General features: G+C 41.7%; 1 protein-coding gene across 2 annotated transcripts in view; it reads right to left on the bottom strand.

Annotated features, from left to right (window-relative positions):
- GABRB2 (gamma-aminobutyric acid type A receptor subunit beta2) overlaps positions 1-24,132 on the bottom strand; it is a 185,924-nt gene that overhangs the window by 71,302 nt on the left and 90,490 nt on the right. The window lies entirely within an intron of this gene.

Consider the following 24,132-nt stretch of genomic DNA (forward strand, 5'->3'; position numbering starts at 1 on the left):
GCCCCCAGTCCTGCCCTGCATCCCCTTCAGCGGTGTCCTGGCAATCTCTGATGAGGGGAGGCTGCCGAAGATCCAACAAACCTCTGCCCACCCTTCAAAGGGAGCTCAGGATGGACATCAAACGAAGAAGGGTTTTTTAAGACTTAACCTTTTCATCTCCCTTTGGGTATTCAAGTGGTTTTTTTTCCTCTAATTTTCTGAATTTTTTCCATTTTAGAAATTTTCTTACTTTTTATTGGCATAAGGCCATTTGATATGAGATCTACCCTTTTAACCATTTTTTGAGTGGTCCATATAGTACTGTGAACTACGGGCACAATGCTGCCCAGCAGAGCGCCAGGACCCCTCACCTGCACACCCGTAACTTGTTACCTGCAGAACAGCGACTCCCCATTTTCCTCAACCCCCAGCCCCTGGCAACCACCACTCTACTCTGTTTCTATGAGTCTGAGTCTTCTAAATACATCATACAGGCAGAATCATACAGTATTTGTCCTTCCATCACTGGCTTTGAACGCACTATTCCAAACATACTGGGCGGGGCAAAAGCAGACTTACAGTTGTGAGCATGTGAAACAGTTTATTCTTGTATTATTATTAATTATCGTATCATTTTCCATGTGAACAACTGTAAACCTACTTTCATGCCACCTTGTATAATGAAGAAAACAGCTTAAATAACAGTCAGATGCCCATTGCCCAGCCTTAAGTCTGGCCACCTCATTGGACACTACCTTCATTTGTTCTGTGCTGTCCAGTACAATAGGACTTGCCCCTCGCTAATTAGTTAAAATAAAATGACAGGAAAAGTTTGGGTCCTCAGGTGCACTCGCTACATTTCAAGGGCTCGACAGCCACACGTGGCAGGGGACCGCCATACTAGAAGGCGCGGCTCTCCAAGAGCCGACTATTTCTATCATCACAGAACTTTTTACTGGGTCGTGCTAACCCCCTCAACCACAGAATGCCTTGAAGCAAACCTCATGTCATCTAAACCTAACACCAATAAATCAGCAATATGTTATAATAAAATAACATATATTATAACACGTGATAACAACCGTAATAGTAACATCAAATATGCAGTCGGTGTTAAAATGTTCCCATTGTAACAAAGCTCCTTAACCTGGGTACATGTGGTGCCTCCAAGGGCTCAGAAAGGCTTTTAGGTTATATGCAAAAATGTGTTAAAGAATATGTGTGCATTTTTCTGGGGTGATGATTTAGGGTGGCTCTAAAATTCTGATAAAAGTCCATTCCTCCAAACCCAATAAACACTCATTTAGGAAAATATGTGGTCAACTAGATAATTAAAGAGATGAAGCCGTTTAATCTCAAAGACAGCTATAAAACTAGCTTGATAAATGTGGATGAAACATTTATCCTTAAGAGATATTCTTATTCTTATTCTCTCCACATCTTAGTGTCTTTAACCTTTTAAAACACAGATGGGTGTCTGGAGTTCTCATCCGTTACGTGGTGGCATGTAATCGATGGGGGGGCGGGTAAGAAGTGGAGTGGAACACGCATGCTCAGTTTGTCCTTACTATTACAAGTTACGATTTCAAAAAGTGTAGAATTTGCCTGAGGCTTCTCTTGTGGTGCCATAGGTGTCACCTTCATTCATTTATCTGGCCATTCACCCATCGATTCAGCCAACATCTATTTTACTAACAGCACCAGCCATGTCACGGGAATGTAAGTTCTCGGTTTCAATATGGATACGAGATGATCTCATTCTTAGTGAAGCCATACCTGAAGTGCAACTTTGGCTCTTGGGATTTTTAGCATTACTGAGGATAAGTGTGCCAAAGCCCGGGCACAGGTGAGAGAAGAGTTTTCTCATTTGAAAACAATTATTTATCAATAATTACTATGAGGCAGACCCTGTACTAGGTGAGCCACACAGATACACATTCTCCTCACAGAGACTGTATTCTCTGTATGCATCTCACCCAGTGTCCCCATCCTGAGAGCGGGCAGGGGCAGGGGAGGACTGTCTCCTGATGGACACAGTGTTTGCGGTGGCAAGAAAGAGAAGGTGGGATTATAGTTTTACACTCAACTGGGACTCCTCTTCATTCATTCTCTGAGTTGTGCTCCTGATTTCTATTCTCAAAACGATAAGCTATTGCTCTTTTACACATTCTTCTCCAGACCTGCATGACGTCACCCAGAAAATGAGCAATCCCTTGCAGCTGGAGCCTCCCTGTTGAGAACCCTTGACCTTCTCCAGAAAATTCCAGGTCTCTGATTTCCTCTGGTCTTTCTTAAGCTAAGAGCCCCCATCGCAAAAAACGGGATGAGTATTCTCTTCCACTCCGGCTGCAAATATCTGCCTGGTGTATCTGTATGTCCACACACGCCACACATGCTCCCAACTGAATTCTAGCACATCAATCACTTTTGAAGTCTTTACTGCAAAATCTTTCATGACCGTTTTGCTCTAAATACATTTTCTGGCAAACTTTTCTCCCCTCAGTTCCTTCTCAGCAGTGAAGTGCAGAGGCCCTTTCATCTGGACAATTCTTTATGAAACAAACAAAAACACTCTTGATTATCGATGCTCGAAATAGTCACTTCGCATTTTCCTTAGTGTTTCCGGTTGTTTTTCTCTTTAGGAGTGTAGAAAGGTGGCAAATGGGAGAGAAGGAAGTTGATCTTAGCATTAGCAATCTGTAATTTAAGAATACTTATACTCAAAAAAACCTGAAAACAAAATTAGTTTATTGTATCAACAAACGTAACTGCATGTTTCCTTGGTGCCATGCGCTGTGCTAACCACTAGATATCGAGTATTGAATGACATAAACACGGTCCCTCTTCCAGTGGAGAACACACCTTAAAGGGGAAATGGACATTAAACAAATAAATACCAGAGTAAATACCAGCGGTGGGCGGGGGGGGGGGGTGGTATTTGGAGGACTGGGTGAAAGAGGTGAAGGGATTGCGAAGTACAGATTGGTAGCAAAAAATAGTCACAGGGATATAAACTGCAGCATAGGAAATAGAGTCGATAATATTGTAATAACTATCGAGCCAGGTGGGTACTAAAAATAGTGGGGGAATGCTTTATAAAGTATATGATTGTCTAAATACTATGCTGTATACCTGAAACTAAAATAATATTAAATGTGAACTGTAGTTTAAAAATAAGTAAAAAACAGAGAAAAATCAGAATGTTGGCATGTTTAAAGCTACTGTGCCAATGTGGTCCTCGCTGCTGTAATTGGGAGGGAGAGAAAATGATCACTCTAGAAAGAACCGAATATCTGCCTCTGTCCTGGGATCTGGCACTAACTTTTTCTGCAGCCTTGGACAACTTAGTTAAAAATTCTGTGCCTCAGTTCCCCAGTCTATAAAACCAGGATGAGAAAGTTAGCTTTGGGGAGTTTCAGCAGATGGCTGGGATTCTTAAATGTGTTAAGATTGTGAAATTATCTTGAAAAATATGAAGTGCTCCAAAAATGTTCTCTGTGCCACTTTTCGGAGTGGGGCTGTTAGGCGTGGTGACACTCTGGGCAGTGGCTGCACACTGGGGCCCTGGAGTCACAGTTCCCGGGGCCAGACTGGCCCGCTCCCCCCTCTCCGCCTGTGCCCGTTTAGGTAGGCGGCTTACTTGTCTACACCTCTGTTTCCTCACCCAGAAAACAGGAGAAAGAACAGTCTGAAGTTCGTACCCTTATTATGAGGATCCAGTTACATAGTCAAGGAAAGCTCATAGAACTGTGCCTGTCACATAATTAGCTTTTAATAACTGCTGTCTGTTGTAATTCCCTGTGTGTGGGATATATAGTCAGCCAGTAGCAATACATTTCTGTAAGCTGAGTGGATCCCTAGATGTTGCTGGATATTTCTTGACTAACCCCAACTCAAACCAACTCTTTTCTGCTGTTACCCTTTTGTGTCCAAATTATCCTGCTAAAAGGACCACCGGACAACCTCCGCAGACCTGAGGTTTGATAAAACGGACCCACCCAGTCATTCTCACCCATCTGCAGTCTGCACATGAGCTAAGTGGCTCTCGTAGATTTATTGAAGCTTGCAGTCTCTGCCAACATTTTACATAGTGATGTGATTCCCCCCATAAAATCTCCCAGCCTAAAGGACCTTATTGTGATTTAATGCGATTTTATGTAAGCAGGGACAGCTTAAGTAATTTTTAATATTTTAAATGTCTCTACAGTAATGGCAGCCCAGAGATTAAAACAGAAATTAGTTTGTACCCTAATACATTACACTTTGGCTAAACGCGGAAGGCCACTCCATCCGTTCCCTTGACCGAGAGTTCAGAGGCTCATTCCTTATATAGCCTGGGAGCTGACTGGCACTTAGAACTCTGCCAGAGAATTTAAGGAGTTCGACTTATTATGGAAATAAAATAATGGGTTATAGCAATATACTGGGAGAATATATAAGACTAAGAAAAATTTTTCATTATCTTGCAGCAGCAAAATCTCATAAGAAAAGCACAACCTCTTCCAGGTAAGAAAGCAGAGGAGCAGCTGATGAGATCACATAAGAAGTGTAACTTCTCCACGATGGAACTCACTCGAAGCCAAAGGAAAATATAGAGGATGAACGGAAAGGCTTACCCATCCTCCAAGTATAAAGAATGCATTTTTAAAGGAAGTAAAACATAGCATACTTTTGTCCCCAAATTATCAATTACCTGGTCAATATTTGAAGAAATGCTCAAATTGATTAGTGGTCAGAGGAGAATGCAGGTTGATTAGAGAAAACAATCGCTATTGATCAGACTAGTAAAAAGAAATTTAAATATTGATGAAACAAACCATCTGAAAGTTTGTAATTTAGACAGTTCTTTAGAAAACAACATGAAATATCTATAAATATTTTATACCAAAATATCCCTTTCAACCCATAATTCCGGTTCTACTGAAGTACTGTCATGTCATACGAAATACAAGAGTGCAAAGATAGGTGGACAGTGCTTCCATTGCCCACCCTGGGCATGACGGCAGAATTCAGAGAAGGCCCACAGGTTCAGCAATAGGATGACGACTACAGCACATCTATATAATGCGATACTACGCAAGTGTTGAAAAGTGGGTGGTATCTATTAGTACTGGCACTGAAGGGTGCCCACGAGATACACAGGACTGAGGGGTGACGGTAAAACAGCATGTATAGAAAAAACTTCTTAAGGCGGGTGCATAATCTAGAAATACTGATTATCCCTGAGGTAGGAGGAAGGGATGATAAAAATAATTACACTTTGTATATTTATATTTGTGGACCATGACCAAACACAGAGGCGATAATTTGTTTATTAAATGAATGAGATGTCTGCTTCCTGATCCTGTGGTAGGCAGCGCGGGTTCTGCCAGGCTCCCTCTGCCCCTTGCCTTCTGAAGTGCTGTTTGCACGCATTTGCACACTGGTCCTCCCAGCCATGTGCACTAACTGTGTTGCAGTTGTAGGTATAACAGGCTTGTTCATCCCCTTGTGGGGCGTCCCGTGTCCTGACAGGCTCTCGTCCAAGACGGGTGAGGTGTTAACACCACCAAACCTCCTGCACTCTCTCTCCAGCGTTCTCCAGCCTCGTGACTCCTGTTGCTCTGTTGAGAATGCATCCTTTCATGTTATCAGAGTAACCTGAAACTATCCTAAGACTTATGTGTCAAAATATTGATCTCTTTGTCAAAACCAGTCCTCTGAAGGATTTCACGAAATCAAAGAGCACGTGTATTAAAATCACTGGTACAAGTTAGCTGTGTGGAAAGTGCAGAATATCTATACCACACAGACTCCATCTACTACCTAATGCCAACACTTGCTCATATTTTTCTGTTTTAATACTGAAATGGGTAAAAAAAACCTTCATGCAAGAGATATGAGCAGCCCCATCTTTCAGGTAAAACATTCTTCTTTAGAGAAGAATTATACAGTCAAAATTTTATACTTAAACTAGGAAGACTAAAATCAAATATAATATTACATAAGAAACTTTAAATAAATAGTTCAACTACTAACGACTAGAGACATCTAGCCCATCTAGAGATTTTTTTGTTAAATGCCATGCTTTTTAAAAATAAACTAGACAAAATTAAATCTGGGAATATATTAATATACAAATCCTAAAGCTTCAAGGATTCAATTTCAACTAAACCTTATAAAACTGGCACAGAAAGCCAACAGCAGTTTCTGAAAGAGAAAGCCCAAAATTCCAGCTCGTCAGAACACAGGCAGAAGAACTATGTGCTTGGGATCGAAAACTAAGTACACACAGCTTTTAATTTAAACTCGCTCTCGGTCCACAAGGTGGAAAGTTGCCAGCCATAATGATAAGAATTCAAGGGAGAATTTGAAGTAGTTGCAAATTCTATTTCATCCCATGTTCCTCTAAAGTGATTTTTTTATTAGGGGCTCAAAATATCTCATGTGTCACATAGATGCACTGCCTTCCCTTTGATTCCAAATGGTTGAAAAAATGTTTCAGAAAGATTCACTAGAAAAGATTTTCAAACCATCATTCATCAAAGATGCCAACAGAAGATTTTAAAAATTAACTTAGTAGCATATTAAAAATAACCATTTGAAGATACACCAGTCCACAAATTAAGGGCCTACTCACATTTTTCAGAGAGGTATAATTTGCTTGTGATGCCGGCTTAGTATCACGCAGACCGCATTACTGTCGGCATGAACGTTATCTCACGGAAATAAGTAACATTCTTGATTAATTTTCACTTGAGAAGATAGGTAACATCAGATATATTGGCCAGGATGCATTTAATCATTCTTAGGTCCTCAAACATGCTCCATAAAATCAGATGTTTTCAATTTTTTAAAATTACTCTATTTTACTGCCAATTAAATGGAATAAGGTTTAATGGATGTTATCAGGAATCCTTTAGCCATCCTTAAATTCCAGTTTGCCTTCAATGACAATATATTGATGAATTACTCTAGTAAAAATATATAATTTGGTTGAACATGCAAATAAAATCACATGTGGCACCCACATGACATACTGTACTTCACAGTATCATGAGCTGTACCACCGGGAACATCACGAGATGCTCCCTGAGCTTCCAACGGCCTCAAACCCAAGATAAAGATGATGATTAATGCAGCGGTGACAACGATGAGATTAATAATAACAATAATAATAACACCTAATTCATAGGGTTGTTTTGACAATAAAATTAGATGACATAAATTAAAACACGGCATCTCAGATATATTGGCATTATTTTTCTTTCGGAAATAAAATTTCCACATGATAATGAACTTAGAATCCAGTGTTTAAAACTAATAAGGCAACTGGCCACTTTCATCATACTGGCTTTTATATGGTCCAGTGCAAATGTTTCAGCATCGCCCTGCTCTCCTCCCTGTCGGAGTCAGCTCCGCTGAGTGTGGTGTGCATTCTGAAGGAAGCACATTAAATATTTGGGTGGAGCAGTCTTCATCATGAGAAACATCAGAGATCCCCAAGTTGAGGGACACCCTAAAAACACTTGACAAGTACTCTCCCAAAGTGCCAAGGTTAGGAAACCAAAAGGAATATTGAGAGACGGTTATATTAAAAGAGACTAACAAGGCATAATGATTAAATGCATCTTGATTGGTTCCTGAACAGAAACGGGCCGATAGTGGAAAAAATGATTAAATCTTAACACAGACTCATTCTGTAAATAGGGTTTTACCTACGTTAATATCTTAGTCTTGACCAATGCATCATTTATAGGAAGTGCCAATATTAGGGGAAGGTGGGTGAAACTCCCGAGGGAACTCTGTACTAACTTCGTGACTTTTGCAACTAAAGTTATTTCAAAATGATAAAAGCTAAAGAAATGTGGGTGGAATTGGAGGTTTACTAGTTTCCATGAGTGACCAGGCCTGCATATTCGTCTCTGTTTCCTGTCCCCCAATCCTTTGTACCCAGGTTTCCTCTGAAACAGAATGCGCTCAGCACCGTCCGGGACTTGGCTAAGTCCTTGCGTCCACATCAGTGCTCCAAGGGAAATGGTCAAGAACAGTGTACCCATACTCAACCATCTGCATCTTCTCAGGTTTCAAATAAGTGTCAAAAAGAGAAAACTTACAGTTGAGGGGCTGTCGGCGTTGTTGAGCAGAATTCATTCCAGCTCAGTTTTAAAAGCACATCTTTTTATTACTCTAATAAATTAACCAGCAATGACAGTTTTGTGGCAATTAGGTTATATAAACTTGTTACCATAAAGACACGTCATTAGGTTATATTTTTAAACTTCCATATGTCACCCAAAGGCAGAAAGAAACATGCAATGCAATCTTTATGACAGATTTTCTTACATTCACCGGTTTTCCCATTTCTCCTGACATTTTGTTGAAATTTTAATACTCGACACTTTGGCATTTGACAGGTTTGCTTCGACTAACTTTGTGAAGCAGGAGCATATGTTATAAAATGGTAAACCATGCCCTCTCTTTTTCTTTTGTGAGAACGGTGGGTCAATTTAACAAGACAGATTTTTAAAAGTCTGTGATATCAAAGCATTTGTAGGCTATGCTCTTTGCAAAACAACTTTCATTTGGTTTCTTTAATCACTGAGCTATTCTCCTGGGGTGGAGTGGTGGGAATAAGATGAAGTTGAATGTGAAATTGTTTCACAGGATAGGAACAGGCCTTGCTCTATTTAGAATATAAATTCTGAATTCTCCCATGGCATAGAAAACTTGACATCATAGCCAATAGAGAATATATAATATGAGCATGAGAAACAATGCCCAGAAAAAAAACCAGGACCATAATTAAGAAATGTCTCTTTTTTTCTCTTTGTATATGCAAGACCTAAATAAACATGTTTCATTATTTCTCCAATTAGAGAGAATTCACCTACACAAACTTGGCTGAAGACATTAACAGGATGTAATGGAAAATTTTGCTCTTCCAGAGTCTAAAAGGCAAGAAACAAGAGAGAAGCGACCACCAAACCAAGAGACTCAGCATTCATACTGAGAGCTAAGACTGAGAGGTTCCTAGTTGTCTCTAAGGGACCAAATCAGCTCCCCATATTAGGGAGCATTGCAGACACCAAGCCTTCTGTCAGTGCTAGGGCCCAGGACCGCTGCAGTGAGACTGGGGGAAGGACTAGAGACATCATTTGTGGGGTGTAGAATTAAAATGAAATGTCCCTCGCTCACACGTTATTAAGAATGTCAGGACAGCAGAGCACGATGCCAAGCTTGGGCCGCTCCAATCATGGGGCCCCGTTTGCCTGCCGGGATTTCATGCCCATGAAACCGACCTAAATTCTGCACATAGAGGCTGCTGGGCTCAAACTCCAGCTCTGTCACCTACTGAGACACGGACGTATTCATCTAGGACCTTAACCAAAGTTCCACGTGATAGTGTGTACGATTCTCTCGGCCTCTTCTCTGTACAGAAATGATCAGGCATCTATATCCATAAAGAATAACCACGCTATTTTGTGTAAAGACTGACGACTATCTGGTTTACCTCTTCCAGTCTCTGAAGGACGTAACTGATGCCTGGCACTAGCCAATGGCTCTGACTTCGGGCCCGACCCCAAACACAGTGCTTTTGCAGGAGCAGCGAGGTGGAAGGGTGCTGGGGAAGGGCTCAGGCCGAGAGAGCAAACAGCCTGTGCCCCGGGCTGACTCCACTGCTGCTCCGTGAACCCTCGGGGAAGCGGCTTAACTTCTCTGTGCTTCCCTTTCCTCACCTGAAGAATACGTATACTGACAGTACTTTGCAGGATTAAGTTAAATATTTCATATAAATAATTCATAACACTGGTTGTCGTATAGAGAGTGTTTAATAAATGTTAGCTATTCATATTTCATACTTCACCTGTAAGACCGCCCTTTTTGGAAATGCTACGGATAATCACATTGATTGGGAGGTGAAATGAAAACTAAATTAGATAGTTAAGTGGATCTAGAGCTAGTTGAATAAATGTAAAACAAATTTGTATTAATGAGCTGATGTGTGTGTGGTAGAGCTACTCTCGTATATTATTTAAACTTTTTACTAACAGTTTGGATAAAAATATATGTGATGTGGTTATAAGACTTGTTAATGAAACAGTTCTAGGAGGGATTTTTTTTTCAGAACCAGGATGCAGAAATGAGTAACAGAAGGAAGGACTAATGTGACTAAAGTGAGGCTCTGACACACTGCATACAAATGGGTAGAAAAAGATTAATCGTGCAAAACACAAGCACGATAACGCTAGATGGCTCTTTCAATATCAAAGAAAATGTGCTCTGAGGTTAAAAATATTACCAGAGATAAAAGGCAACATTTCATGACAATAAGAGGGAAAGTGCGTCAGAAAGCCATAACAATTGTCAATGTGTACGCCACAAATAACGGTTGTAAGATGAATGAAACAAGCATGTACAGAATTAAAGAAATAGAAATTACACAAATACTATTAGAAATTGTCATATTTTCGGTTTCATTTTTGAGTTATAGATGCACATAATGGTTCAACAAAAACTCAAACTATTGGACATTCAGTTTGGAAAAGCCCCGAGTTAGACAAGCCCTGTGAGGAAGCAGAGGGCCACACTGAGTCCGGGCAGACTCCACCCGCTGCTCCTGCCGCGGGAGGCAGACCTGGCCCCCTGGGATGCTCGTGTCGGGGCAGACTGGTCCGAGGGGCCGAAGACTGCCCACGGCTCCAGGGCTGTCTTCATCTCCTACTCGACAGTGGCGAACTGGGCAGCTTATCTGTATGTTTCTTTCTGGAAAACCTGATAAAGCATTCTCACTATCTCAGGTTTTCCAGGAGAGAGAGACGGTTAAAACGAGGATCCCAAACTCATTTTGTTTATAATAAATCCTTTTGTTGGCTTCTTGAACAGGTCTTTTTACATAATTTCTCCCAAGTTTTCTCATGGTTTCCCGGGCCCAGTAAAGTATCAGTAAGTATATGTTTGAGCTACAGTGTGAGGTTCTGTTCTCAAGCCTGTTCCGTTTTTATTAACTAAATGAATTCGCACCAACAGCATGGGTAAATGACCACACCTTGTAATTAGACTTTCTGGATTAAGTGAATTCCAACCTCGTCACTTCCAAATGGGTGTTTTAACCATTAGCTTCCTCATTTATAAAACAGGGATGACATTGTACCTACCCAAGGAGCTGTTGTGAAGATTGAGTAAGATTATAATTAAAATGCTCAGCACAAACTGGCCTTCCAACCGGTACCTATTATTAGTATTACATTGAAAATACTTGTTCAAATCCTAAAAGGGTAAACTTGAAGGGACATTCTGCTGATATATCTTTGCAAACTGAAAACTGTAGCCAGTTAGAATGACCTTTTTTTTCCAACTTAAAGTCCCAGAAAGATAAGGTAAAACCAGAAAGACACTATTCAGGTAAAATCTTTTCTGCATATGTAAGTACTTTAGAATACTTTTCTGCTCATATATTAAGTGATTCTGATACAATTATAACTCAGAACAGCCACAATTCTTCAACTCCAGGCCAGCTTATCCTTAATGTACTTTCTCCACTTCTGTCCACAACCCTTACCACTTGGCAATAAATCTAATTAAGTTTAGACTCAAGAAGTACTTTAGGTCAGAGGTTTAAATACAAACAAAATGCTTCAGAATATTTATCTAGAATAAATACTTATTTCTAAAGGGGGTAAAAGGGGACATTTGAAATCAAATAATCTAACAATAAGAGTAACTTTCTTTTAGTTGGGAAAAATCTTTTTTTAAATTCCTGTTTATCAAAAAATTTTAGAAATAAAGTGACTAGCAATGGTTTAAGAGATTCTTGATGCCTTTCTGGACATTACGATATTAAGATACACGTAACCAACAGAGAATAAATACTCCCTTAACCACAGGGACTGAAAGGGACTAGAAAAGCTTCCTACCTTAAACCAGCATAACAGCATAATGCCCAGCCCCCCATTAGTGCTCATTTGACTTTGGCACTGACTTCCCTGGGGTGGCAGTCACCCTTACCCAGAGGGGATGTGTTCTGAGACCTCTTGTGGATGCCTAAAACCATGGGCAGTACCGACCCCCACATACACTATGATTTTACCATATTTATACACCTGTGGTAAAGTTTCATTTCTACACCGGGCACAGTAAAATAACTAATGACGAGACAGAACAATGACAACAATATACTGTAACAAAAGCTCTGTGAATGTTATCTCTCAGAACACTAGCATGGATTTCTTTTCCCTTCTTCACAAGGTCATGGATAGATTTGTTCTTAGCACAGATCTTAGCGATCTCAGCATATTCATTTTTTTTCATTTCTTAAGTCAAGAACTTGCACCTTTCCACTTAAAGGAAACACGGGCTCTCTCTGGCATCTGAACTGCCAACCTCACTCTACTTGCACTTCAGGAAAATAATGGTTACTTGGACACATGCACGGTGAGACCGGGACAGTGGACCTGACCACCAAGATGGCTACAAAGTGCCTAATGGTGGGAAGAACGCACAGCGTGGACACTTCGACAGAGGATGACTCACACCCTGGGCGTGGCAGGGCAGGACTCTCACGATTTCAGCGCACTATGCAGGACAGCGTGCAATTTAAACTTTATGAATTGCTTCTACGATTGCTCCAATTAATGTTTTCAGACCGCAGTTGACTATGGGTAAATTCTGAAACCACAGAAACCACAGAAAGCGAAACTGTGAATTAGAGGGAACTACTGTATACCTTTAAAGCAGATGTAACATGCTGATTTTTGAGGGGAAGGTCCCTGGGGAGGACTGTCTGGGATTAAATTTTGACTCCATGCCTCAGCGTGTGACCCTTACTTCAGCTCTCGCAGGGTTGATGTACTGCAGTGAGAAAATGAATGCAGAGCTTGGGAAGGACTCAATAAATGTTATCTGAAACTCTATCATCTATCATCTGTCTAATGTAGCCACGGGATAATTCACAAAACATCTCTAACATTTTCCTTTAAGTAGCCTAAAATCACTGGCCGAGGAGCTTGGGGAAAGGGATGGGGATAAATCCCAACAGACAGGCATAGATTTAGGCAGTTCCTATCCCACTGCTGTGCTCTGGGAGGGCCTGGATCTTGAGTGAACTTTGGTGAGATAAATGAATCAAACTGGGTGAAGGATTTCCTGACTACCTGTCACCTGAAAAGCAATATACTAGAGAAAAGACAACATAAGACACAACCCTTCCCTCGGAGAGCATAGTTATGTAATTGGTAGCACCCCGGTATCCCGTTACACCCACCTTCTGTTTGCAAGGGAGGCTGCGAGAATGTGCGTCTGGCTTTTTCAGCTTCTCTTAAGAGAAGTGGGCTCAGTCTTACAAAGTAGGAGATTCTTCAAATATAGTGTTCTGATATGCAGCCAGGCGAAGAAAATAACAAAATCCACTTAAAGCACAAATATATAATTACCAGACATATATTCTCGATAACACAGAAAGGGCTGTACTAATGTTATGTGATGGTTATACACGAGGAAACGATATGTATACTGAATGGGGTCTAAAATCAGACGGACCTGGGTTCGCATCTCAGCTCGGCCACTAAGCTCTACGCTGGGCACTGACTATGTTCCTTTCCCAGGCTCCCTTTCGTCTGTGGTGCTAAATGTGATCCAGGCTCTGCCGACCAGGTGCAGCTGCTGGAGACTCAAATTCAGAACTGAACTGAGTGGAGAGACAGGAAGGCACGAAACATCCACTTGATTTGCACTGACCACCTGAGGAGCAGTGTGGCTCTGCTTTAGCCCCTGGGGCAGTGGCCCCTTTATTCCGCAAGAGGCCCCGGTGCCCCGCCAGGAGCAGAGACTGCCTTGCCAGTACGGGGCTGGGCTGTGATTGGGAGACTCACATCTATAAGCCCGGCCTAGGGACTGTTTCTTCAGTCTTCCCAAGAATTCCATAAGCCGACTAAGTCTCCTTCTGCTCAAACTAACTACGCTGGATTCTTTGTTCTTCAACTAGACCTTCACTTGCTGACCTGCCTGGCCTTTGGTAAGTTACACAACTTCTCTAGGGCATCCAGTCCTCATGGGTAGAGGAAATAACCTTAGCAGCTGCTGGGCGGGGGGGAGATTTAGGTGAGATCACCTCTGTAAACACACAGCACAAGGTCTGGCACAACACAGGCATTTAATAAGTGGTAGTTGCTCTTACTGATGATGGTGACGGCGACCGTGGCAATAAATATAGTAATCATGGTACCGGCTACAGTGGAGGTGTGAGCGAGGGTAGGCAGTAGGCTCCGGAGGCTATCACAAAGAAAGAAGTATTTGATTTGCAGAAATGAATCAGCAGTATTGGAAGTCTACCAAAAGGAATGGTCTGAGAAAAAAATCAGTCTGAGCTGCAATTCATTGGGCTGCAACTATCAAACAAACACAGCACGAGGCTCCTGGAAATGCACCAGGGAAGGCCTGAGGGTGTATTTACACCTCTGGCACACAAGATGTTCACATCGGGTTTCACAAAGTGCCCTCCAGCCTTCAATAAAAATGCTAAAAAAGCCACAGATGTGGCATTTTCACCTAATTAGGGTCCAGAATAAAATGAAGCGCAGCCAGGAAGAGACAGTTTTTGCAGGATGATGGCATTGCTGGCACTCTTCCTGAGCCTAAAGGAAAACCGTGTAAACAAGTTTGCACGCCCCTCCCCCAGCCCTGGGAGACTTGCCACAGAAAAATGTATAATAATGCAGTGAACTGAGTGCGTACTGCATTTTCGAGCTCTCGTGGGCAATTACCAAGCAGGAGAGAAAAAGAGCATTAGAAACATAAAAGAGAGTGGACATCATCCTCAGAAAGGTAAACAGACACAATGAGAGCTTTTGAGCACAGCCTCATCCCAGGAGTCCTCAGGGACTTGAGAACTCATTTAACTCTGCATGCTTTAGTGCTAAGAAGCCATAATGGGAATCAGCTTCCTCGTAACTGCTTCTTACAGCTCTCGGAGCTGGGAGCTGCTGAGCCTGGGCCAGCACATCCCTGAGCGTCGTAGCTGTGCTTACCCCATGGTCAGAGGGCTGAGCAGCTCTTGGGCTCTGGGCTCACAGAACTGCCATGTCAGCCTAACACAGGTGAGAGATGGAAGCCAGTGCATTCAATTCACCTGGGTTTTGCATAGCATCGTAATGATGCCCTTTCAAAGTGACAGGGCAAAAGATCGTAAGAAGGGACTGCATCTCCCTGTAAGAGACTTCTCTCCAAATTCTCTGTATCTCAAACTCTAGGTTTCAGAGGCATCTGTGGATTCACACGGAAGCACAGATCACTGCCAGGATAACGCAGTCTGCCCGCAGTCCACCCTCTGGACCAGTGGTTACTCTGGTCCACATGCAGACTCCATCTGCTTCACTCTGCAGACCAGGTCGGAAATACAGCCGAGGGGTGCCGTTCGGGACAACACACCAAGCAGGCGGGTGTTCACCTGTGAGACTGGGAGATGCTAACCTGATGGTATAAATTGTGCTTCTTTTTGGCTGGCCTGCTTAAGAATAATAAAATAACGGTTTCCTTTGCAATGAAAAAATAACTATACTTCAATTTTAATGCACTTTAGGTCCCTTTTACATTTTTGTATTTTGAAAATCGGGATATATCTACCAAGTGATGAATACATTCAATGTAAGATTTTATTATTCTGCTATAATAACGCTATAATGGTGAGTCTTACAATCAGTAGTATTTAGGAGAAGAAAAATAGTTATTTGGCATACTGTAAAATAGATATTCTGTATTGCTAGCTTACTGGCTCAAAGGCTGACCTATGCAATGATTCTGAAGCTCCTTAAGTATTACATTCTATTTGCTTTTAGACCAGCCCTCTGCCTCCTACACTGCACCCAAGACAATGCTGAAAAGGAAGCTCCTTGAACACAGCTGGGGGCTCACTGGGTTCCTAGATTTCATATTGAGCTAAAGAGGAAATCAGTCAGAACAGGGCCCTAGGTAGCCCTGGGCACCTCTACAAATGGAATAAAAAAGGTAAGCTGTAGTTCCACCAGTTCCTTCCAGAGTGAAAGAGTGAAATAGTCTGAAGGGCCGAAGCCTCGGAGGAGTCTTGGTTACCCGTGAAGGGGCCTGGCCGCTCTCCTAACGAGGCAGCTGCGGGGTCAGCACGCCCACCCCCCCACCCGCCCATTCACAGAGGGTGGCTGCGGAAACAGTCACGTGAAAGCGCTGAGGAAACCCACGTCACGTCAGAGGAGCTACGTAAGTGACATGCTCTGGTCAAACTGCTCTTCATTTACAAATATGAAGTGATTACCAAGATCAGTAGACATATCAGGAAAATCGTCAGCATGAACAAGAAAGACCATGATGAGCATCATCACAAAAGGAAGCAGAAGGATAAAGGCAGCAGAAGAAAACTTGTCCAAAAACTTAAATTGATATCTTTTAAATAACAATAAATTGGTATCTCCTCTGGGATATCATAATGACATTCCGTAGGAGAACAAACGACTGTGGAAAACGAGTAACCTAAGAATGAGTTCTTAGAACTGAAAACATGATGGCCAAAAATGTAACACTAGGAATAATTTCTTAAGAGTAAAATGAGCATTACTAATCTGGAAGATAAAATCTACAGATTTTCAGAGCCGTGGCAGGCAGATGTGGAAGATCTATCTAGTGAGAACTGCAGAAAGAGAAAGTAAAGACTATAGAACAGAAAATAAAAAACAGGAACGAAAGATGATCGTTCTTGACTAGCGGGGACTGGAGAGCTCATGATTTTCATTTTTCAAACTCAATATTAAGATGAACCTTTTGTAACCGAGTCACTTTCTAATGATGGAAGAATTGCAAGGACGGAAGTCTTAAGGTCCAGATATACATGAAGGTTGCAAATAACACCGGCATGAGGTGCCAGAGGTTGTAAATACACATCCTGGCACTTACTTATGGTCACGAGGGACTGATAGCACTTAAATGAAGAGCATGTCCCAGCAAGGTATCTACAGACAGCAAGGGTGGGGAGAGCAACTGCCCACTCCCACAATAGTAGATGCAATTTGAGAAAATATCCAAATGGGACAATGATGTAGGTACAGTCTGCATGCAGTGGTTCTGGGGAGTGTTTGCTTTTCCCCTCAATAAACAAGGGTGACTAAGCTTCCCTGCGATGCCCCAGGGACATGCTTCTAAGGTGAACGCCGGTGGCTTCATGACTGACCATCACCACCTGCACGGGCACAGGCGCCTTCTCTTCTGTTGTGACGATTCTCAAAGCCTCAGGGATCGAAGACCTCAAGGGGTCGGGGATTTTTGGAAAGACGGGAATAGGTGGGGGCTGCAGCCTCACTTTTCACAGATACAACTGTAAAATGTAGCCCAGGCAGGAAAATCTGAGAGGAAAAAGATTTCTAAATAAATAGCAGTGGACCATCCGTAACACAAACACACACACTGCACTACTTAAAATCTTAGCAGAGATGTGATTTTGCCTCTTTTCTTAAACAGTGTTGCTCCCAGAGGCCAGAGGGTCTGCACCTGTCCACAGCAGGGCTTGGCGCATCACCTCCTGACCAAGGTCCTACGCAGTCCCGCTGGTGCCGAGGAACCATCAAGCCCGAGCTCCTTAGGATTCACATCATCTTACCACGTGCCCAGTGCGAGAACTCCTTCATTCCCAGGGAACAGTTTTACAGGAGACAGGACTCGACAGGATTTTTTCACCAGCTCTAATTGCCATGACTTAAAAAAAAATTAGTTCAGCCCAAAATTGCCTTTTGGCATATTTTACCATTAGTCTAGTTTTGCCCTTAGGGCAGAAACAGTTTGCTCTCTTGAGAGGAGATTCTTTAGTTATTTGAAAATAGCTGTTCTGTCCAAATACTATCACCCTCCCTCCTTAAGTCCCCCTTCCTCAAGGTATAATAAATGCACCCCCTCCCCCCGCTACCCCCCCCCCCCCCATTTCTTCTACTGGTTCTTCACACTCCATGGTTTATGTATCATTCACATTTTGGTTTTCTGATTGCTAAGTATCCCTCTTAAAATGCTGTGACTCTAATTGAGCACAATGTTCCAGGTCTAATTTGATAATAATATGCTATAATGATAATAACCGCTACTTATGGACATACCAGTGCCAAGCACTGCCCAAGGAGCTCTGTCTTATCTCATTACCTATCAGGTAATACTGTCAAGGTGAGAAACCGTAGTTTGAAAAAGTTAAGTGACCTGCTTAGTTGGCTTGAGAAACCCACAACAGAGAGCTACCTGGAGTCGGCAAATGTCCTCTCACCCACTACAGGACACCAGCACAGAGCCCTCGCTGATCACCACCTGCGCCGTGACAGGCGTGTTTAATCTACCGATACTCTAAGCTGCCATGAGTCCTACTTCGGGAGCAGAGGAGCACAACGCACTCTCGTTTCCTCTAAGTTCTTAAAAATACTGCATGTCTATCTACTGAAATATTGACCGGTGCACAGCACAAACAGGATCTGAAAAATACGAATTTTGTGCCATAGTACATTTGGGCGATATCTCAAGCTGCTTGAATGCATCGATCTATTTTGACCTCTTTAATAAGGCTTATTTTTTATTTAGGATGACACTGTTGAGAAGAAAACAGAGGTTTTATTCTATTTAATAACGTAACAGCGAGTTGTTTTTATGTGATATCCAAATGTGAGTTCTGCAAGATGGCAAACACATCTATGTTTTCGGTTTTCTAAGGCTCGGTGAGTCTCGCCAGGAGGGAGCGGCGCCTCCGCCAGCCAGCCCTCTCCCGCTCCTCGGGACCTTTGCGCGCTGACCGCAGGAGCTTTATAGAGCGCCAGCGGGTGATCCCTGTCTCCGCTGGCCACAGTAAATGTTAGCACAGCCACAAATGGACTGTCCTTTCACTTCGCCCAGGTGCAGGTGTCAAAGAGCTTGCTTTTAAATACTCCTCTCTGGATTCTGAAGCTAGCTATTAATTCTTTTTCCCTTCGGCTGAAGTAAAATAAATGAGGAACAACGAATGTTGTAGGCAGAGCTGAGGCAGTGGATAGCCCCACAGATAATGAGACTTAATTGGAATGTAAATGCAAGGGGGCTGCAGTAAAACCTACAAAGGCTGAGAAGGGCAAGGCTGTGCTTTGGGTCTCTGCTTGGCTGGATATATTAGATCTCGCAATTAGAGCAAATCTGTTGGCAGTATGGGACTTTTTAAATGCAATAATTAAAATTCGTGTTATAGTAATAATTACTAATTACTAAAGTTACTATTTATTAGATGTCTACCATGTTATAAGCAAAGTGCTACATTCTTGTTTTTTGAGGGTTTTTTTTATTGTTGTTCAAGCACAGTTGTGTCTACCTTTCCCACACCGCCCTCCCCTGCCCCCGCCTCCCACCCTCAGTCCTACCCACCTTTGGCTTTGTCCATGGGTCCCTTGATGGTCCTTCCCCTTCTTTCCCCCATTTTCCCCTTCTCCCTCCCTTCTGGTTACTGTCAGTTTATTCTTTATTTCAATGTCTCTGGTTCTATTTTGCTGGCTTGTTTGTTTTGCTGATTAGGCTCCACGAATAGATTCTTACTCTGTGTTAGTTCAGATTAGTTTCTACTAGTTCATTTAATCTTCAGAACAACCTCATTTGGTGGATTTTAGGGTCCTCATTTGGGGAAACTGAGGCTAAGTGGGGTGACTCTCCCCTTGTCAGGCAGAATGTCAGTGAGAGGCCAGCAAGAGCTGGTTTCTGATGCTGCCACAAAGGGCAGTGGTGCTTTTGTGAAGGATCTAGAAGGATTTGGGTGGGGGGAGACCCTGAAAGGAGGTGCCTGACTGGCTGCCTCAACGGCACTTGGCGTAGCCCTGAGACGCTGCCTAAGAAAGAGCTGCTGAGGAAGGTCTGCCTCCTCTGATTCACTGTAGATCGCACTGAGGCTGAGACTGACCAGAACAAACAAGCAAACAAGCAAACAAACAAACAAACACCATTGAGAACAAGAGCACTAATCTTATTCTCTGATATACCAAGGCTCCCCAGTCCAACTCATCCAGAGACAGGCTGAGACAAAAGGACACAGACAAATGAGAAAAAAAGAAACCTTTGGGTTTTAGTAACATGAACAGCTTGTTAATGAATCCAGTTGAGAGAACTCCATATTCCCTTTCAGACAAGTATGTATAAGACAGCGTTACTCTTCTGAGGAGGGGGGAAGGTTCCTCATAATCAGTAGGTGACACTGATACTGTACAGCTGATCTGGCTCAGAATATTATAGATTACCCCCTAACTATTCCCATTTCAAAGATATAGAACATTCCCTGTACCCCTCTTTTCTGAGTGGAACATACTAAATAGCCTTGTCATATGATGGAATGTTGTTTCCTCGAAAGGATTTGAACTTTCAATGTTTTTAAAAAGAGATAAACCTTTGACTTGCCCTAAAAGTAATAGGCCATTCTTAATCCTCTTAAGTATTAGCATATTCAATTCACTTGGGACAATTCATCATTTATTTACTAGACTTCATTTTATTCCTAAATAACAGAACATTCTAAAAATCTTTATATAGGCTGGCACATAACTTTGTTGTCATTGGTACTTTGAGGGTAATATTGCCCTAGAAATATTGGTGAGTATTCCAGTATCCCTTTTCTGATCTGACTGAAGGATTCAGAGAAGGATACAGGCAAGATACATTGATAGTATATCAATTTCATTTCCTGCATAGTAATAAATATTATCAGGGCCCATTTCATTCAGCAAATGCCACTGATTCTATAAAACTTCTCCATTTCCCTAAATTTAAGAAAAGTTTTGAAGTAAGCACAGTTCACTGCCTTTCTGGAATCAGCACTTTGTTTCAAGATTTTCTCTAGTCTTTCTTTAAGACTTTAGCAAACTAAATTTTCATCTTGGCAGCACTTTTCACTAGCAGGATTTTACATTCTTGTATGTATTTATTTAAATAAAACCTGTCGCCCTCATCAAAATGAAGCAGGGATATTGTCTACTTTTTTCCACCATTATATCTTTAGAACTTATTACAATGCCTTATAAATAATTAGTGCTCAATAAATATTTAATGAATGAGTAAATTCTTGAATGAATCAATGCATGAATGAATGAACAACAAGCTCAATCCAATATTTCCCCACTTCAAACTGCCCAGAATCAAGTTACATTATCGTCTCTAAAAATCAAACCAATACCCTAATTGTTGATAAGGAAACAAGGTGATAAGAATTTAGCGATGCCACTATTAGGTTGAAAGTCACTGTTAGAGACCAAATAGAACTAACAGACATATACAGAACATTCTATCCAACCACAACAGAATAAACCTTCTTCTCAACCACACATGGAACATTGTCTAAAATCATTCATATGTTAAGCCGCAAAAAGAAAAGTCTCAAAAATTCAGACACATAGACCAATGAAAGGGAATTAAAAGCTCAGAAATAAATCCTCACATATATGGTCAAATAATATTTGAGCAAAACAGAGGCAGACTCATAGATAGAGAGCAGGCCGAAGCTCTGGGGGAACTTGGGGGCACAGGGATTGAGCAGAAAAGCAAAAGGACTCAGGGACATGGACAACAGTGTGGCGACTGCAAGGGGGGAGAGCTGGTGGAGGTGGGAGAAGGTATAAGGGGGACAAATGATAATGGGAAAAATACAATGAAAATTATACCAATTAAAAAAATTTATATCTGAGGTAAAAAGGGAGACAAGAATACTCAATGGAGAAACGTTAGTCTTTTCAATAAATGGTGTTGGGAAAACTGAGTATCCACATGCAAAAGAACTGAATTAGAAACCTCTCTTAAACCACTCACAAAAATTTACTCGAAATGAGTTAGAGACTTCAATGTAAAACCTGACACTATTAAACTCCTAGCAGCAAACACAGGGTAAAAGCTCCTTAACATTGGTCTTGGCAATGATATTTTGGATGCTAACACCAAAAGCACAAGTAACAAAAGCAAAATAAAGGAACAGAACTACATCATGCTAAAGTTTCCACACAGCAAAGGAAATCATCAACAGAATGGGAAGGCAACATATGGAATGGGAGAAAATATTTGCAAAAAAATATATCTGATAAGTGGTAAATATTCAAAATATATAATGAACTCATGCAGAAACCAAATAATCTACTTTAAAAATGGGCAGAGAAACTGAGTAGACATTTCTCCAAAGGAGATCTACAAATGGCCAGCAAGTACATGCAAAGGTGCTCAACATCACTGATCACCAGGGACATGCAAATAAAAACCAGGACAAGACATCACCTCACAGCTGGTAGAATATGGCTTTTATAAGAAAGACAAGCAATAAGACATGCTGGAAAGGAGGTGGAGAGAAAGGAATCTTGAGCCATGTTGGTGGGAATATAAATTGGTACAGTTGCTATAAAAAAAAAGTGTGAAGGCTTCTCAAAAATTAAAAACAGAACTAGGATATGACCCAGCAATCTTACTGCTGGGGACATAGCTGAAGGAAATAAAACCACTCCGGAAGAGCTAGCTGCACCCAGGGTCACTGCAGCCCTACTTCCGACAGTCAAGGCGGGAGACCACCTGAGTGACTGGTGACGCATGACTGGGTGAAGAGGGTGTGGTACGCACACACAATGGAATACTATTCTGCCATAAAAAGAAGGAAATCCTGCCACTGGTGACAACAGGGATGGCACTGAAGGCATGATGCTAAGTGAAATAAGTCAGGCAAAGAAAGTCTAATATAATGTTGCTACTTACGTGGAATATAAAAAAGAAAACGGAACTCATAGAAACAGAGAGTAAGTTGATGGCTGCCAAGTGTGGGGGCTGGAGGAGACGGGTGAAGGAGGTTAGAAGGAACAAACGTTCAGTTATAAAATGAATAACATCCGGCTATCTAATCTATAGTGTGGTGACTGTAGTTCACAATACTGGATTGCATATGTTAAGCTGCTAAGAGTTTCTCTTAGAAGTTCCCCGCCCACACAAGTTCGCTATGTGAGGTGAGAGATGTGTTAACTAACCTCACTGGTGTCATCACTTATATATATGTGTGTGTATATATATATATGCATACATATATACATATATATCTCAATCTCAAATCATCACATTGTACATACTTACTATTGTATATCAATTATATCTCAATAAAGCTGGAAAAAATCGATTCCACCTCATTTAACAGGGTAACTGTGAATTGAAAGATACATGTAAAAGCCCCTTTATAAAAATGTAAACTTTCTAAAAGTCTGAGGAATTATCACATTACCTTTCAGTGTTCAGGCCACAATTATAACTTAATTCCACGAAACCCTGGTGTCGCCTGGGTCCTTAGGCCTCAGTCCTCTCAAGGACAAAGGCCTGTTTACATACCTGAGGGGGCAATGGGGGATCAAATGACACAACATTCATGCAGATGCTTTAATCTCGCACCGTTAGGATAATTTAAACTTCCAGTCAAATTCTACCGTGAAAAATTCCATTACTGCAAAAACTCACGAGTGGTACACAGTCACAGACTTTTTTTAAAAATGTCCTTACATCAACAATTTGAAACGACCAGAATTTTGGACTTCGAAGAACATTATTCTGCATTCTAACCCATGTTATTAGCTATGAAAATGCAAAATTAATCCCAAAGATATTTACATAAAATAATCGTAAAATCCTATAGAGCGATTTTATTAAGTAGCTCTGCATGGCAAAGATCTAATGTGAAAATAATGATGATTTGGAAACGCAAGTATGAAATCAGGTTCTTCAAAAATTGCATGTAAGTTTAATTATCCCTGGAAGCTATTTTTTGAAATGGGCAAAAATACCCGCAATGTGTCATAAATGCCGTATTTCTGCTCAGAGCAGTGATTTAGAGTCACGCTGCTTGCCACAGCTCGAGCTCCTGACACAGGCGGAGAGCATCCGCACGGCAGTCAGGGGCTCGTTATCTGGAATGCTGGATAGAAAACTGTCAGCCTCCGATCTTTGGGTGGGATGAGGTATGAACACAGTGCGCAGCATTCACACAGAGAAGAGGTTAAAAACCCTAGTCCACCTCAAATGGCCTCTCTGGGTGACCTCCGAAACAGGGATGAGTTGTGAAATCAACATTGTACCCAACAGGGTAGGTGACTGAATGGTCAACGACACAGACTATGCCCCAGAAACGTAACGATACTGCACAGCAGGTCACTGCAGCAAAGAGGA

This window comes from Phyllostomus discolor, chromosome 13, assembly GCF_004126475.2.
Source record: "Phyllostomus discolor isolate MPI-MPIP mPhyDis1 chromosome 13, mPhyDis1.pri.v3, whole genome shotgun sequence".
Taxonomy (NCBI): Eukaryota; Metazoa; Chordata; class Mammalia; order Chiroptera; family Phyllostomidae; genus Phyllostomus; species Phyllostomus discolor.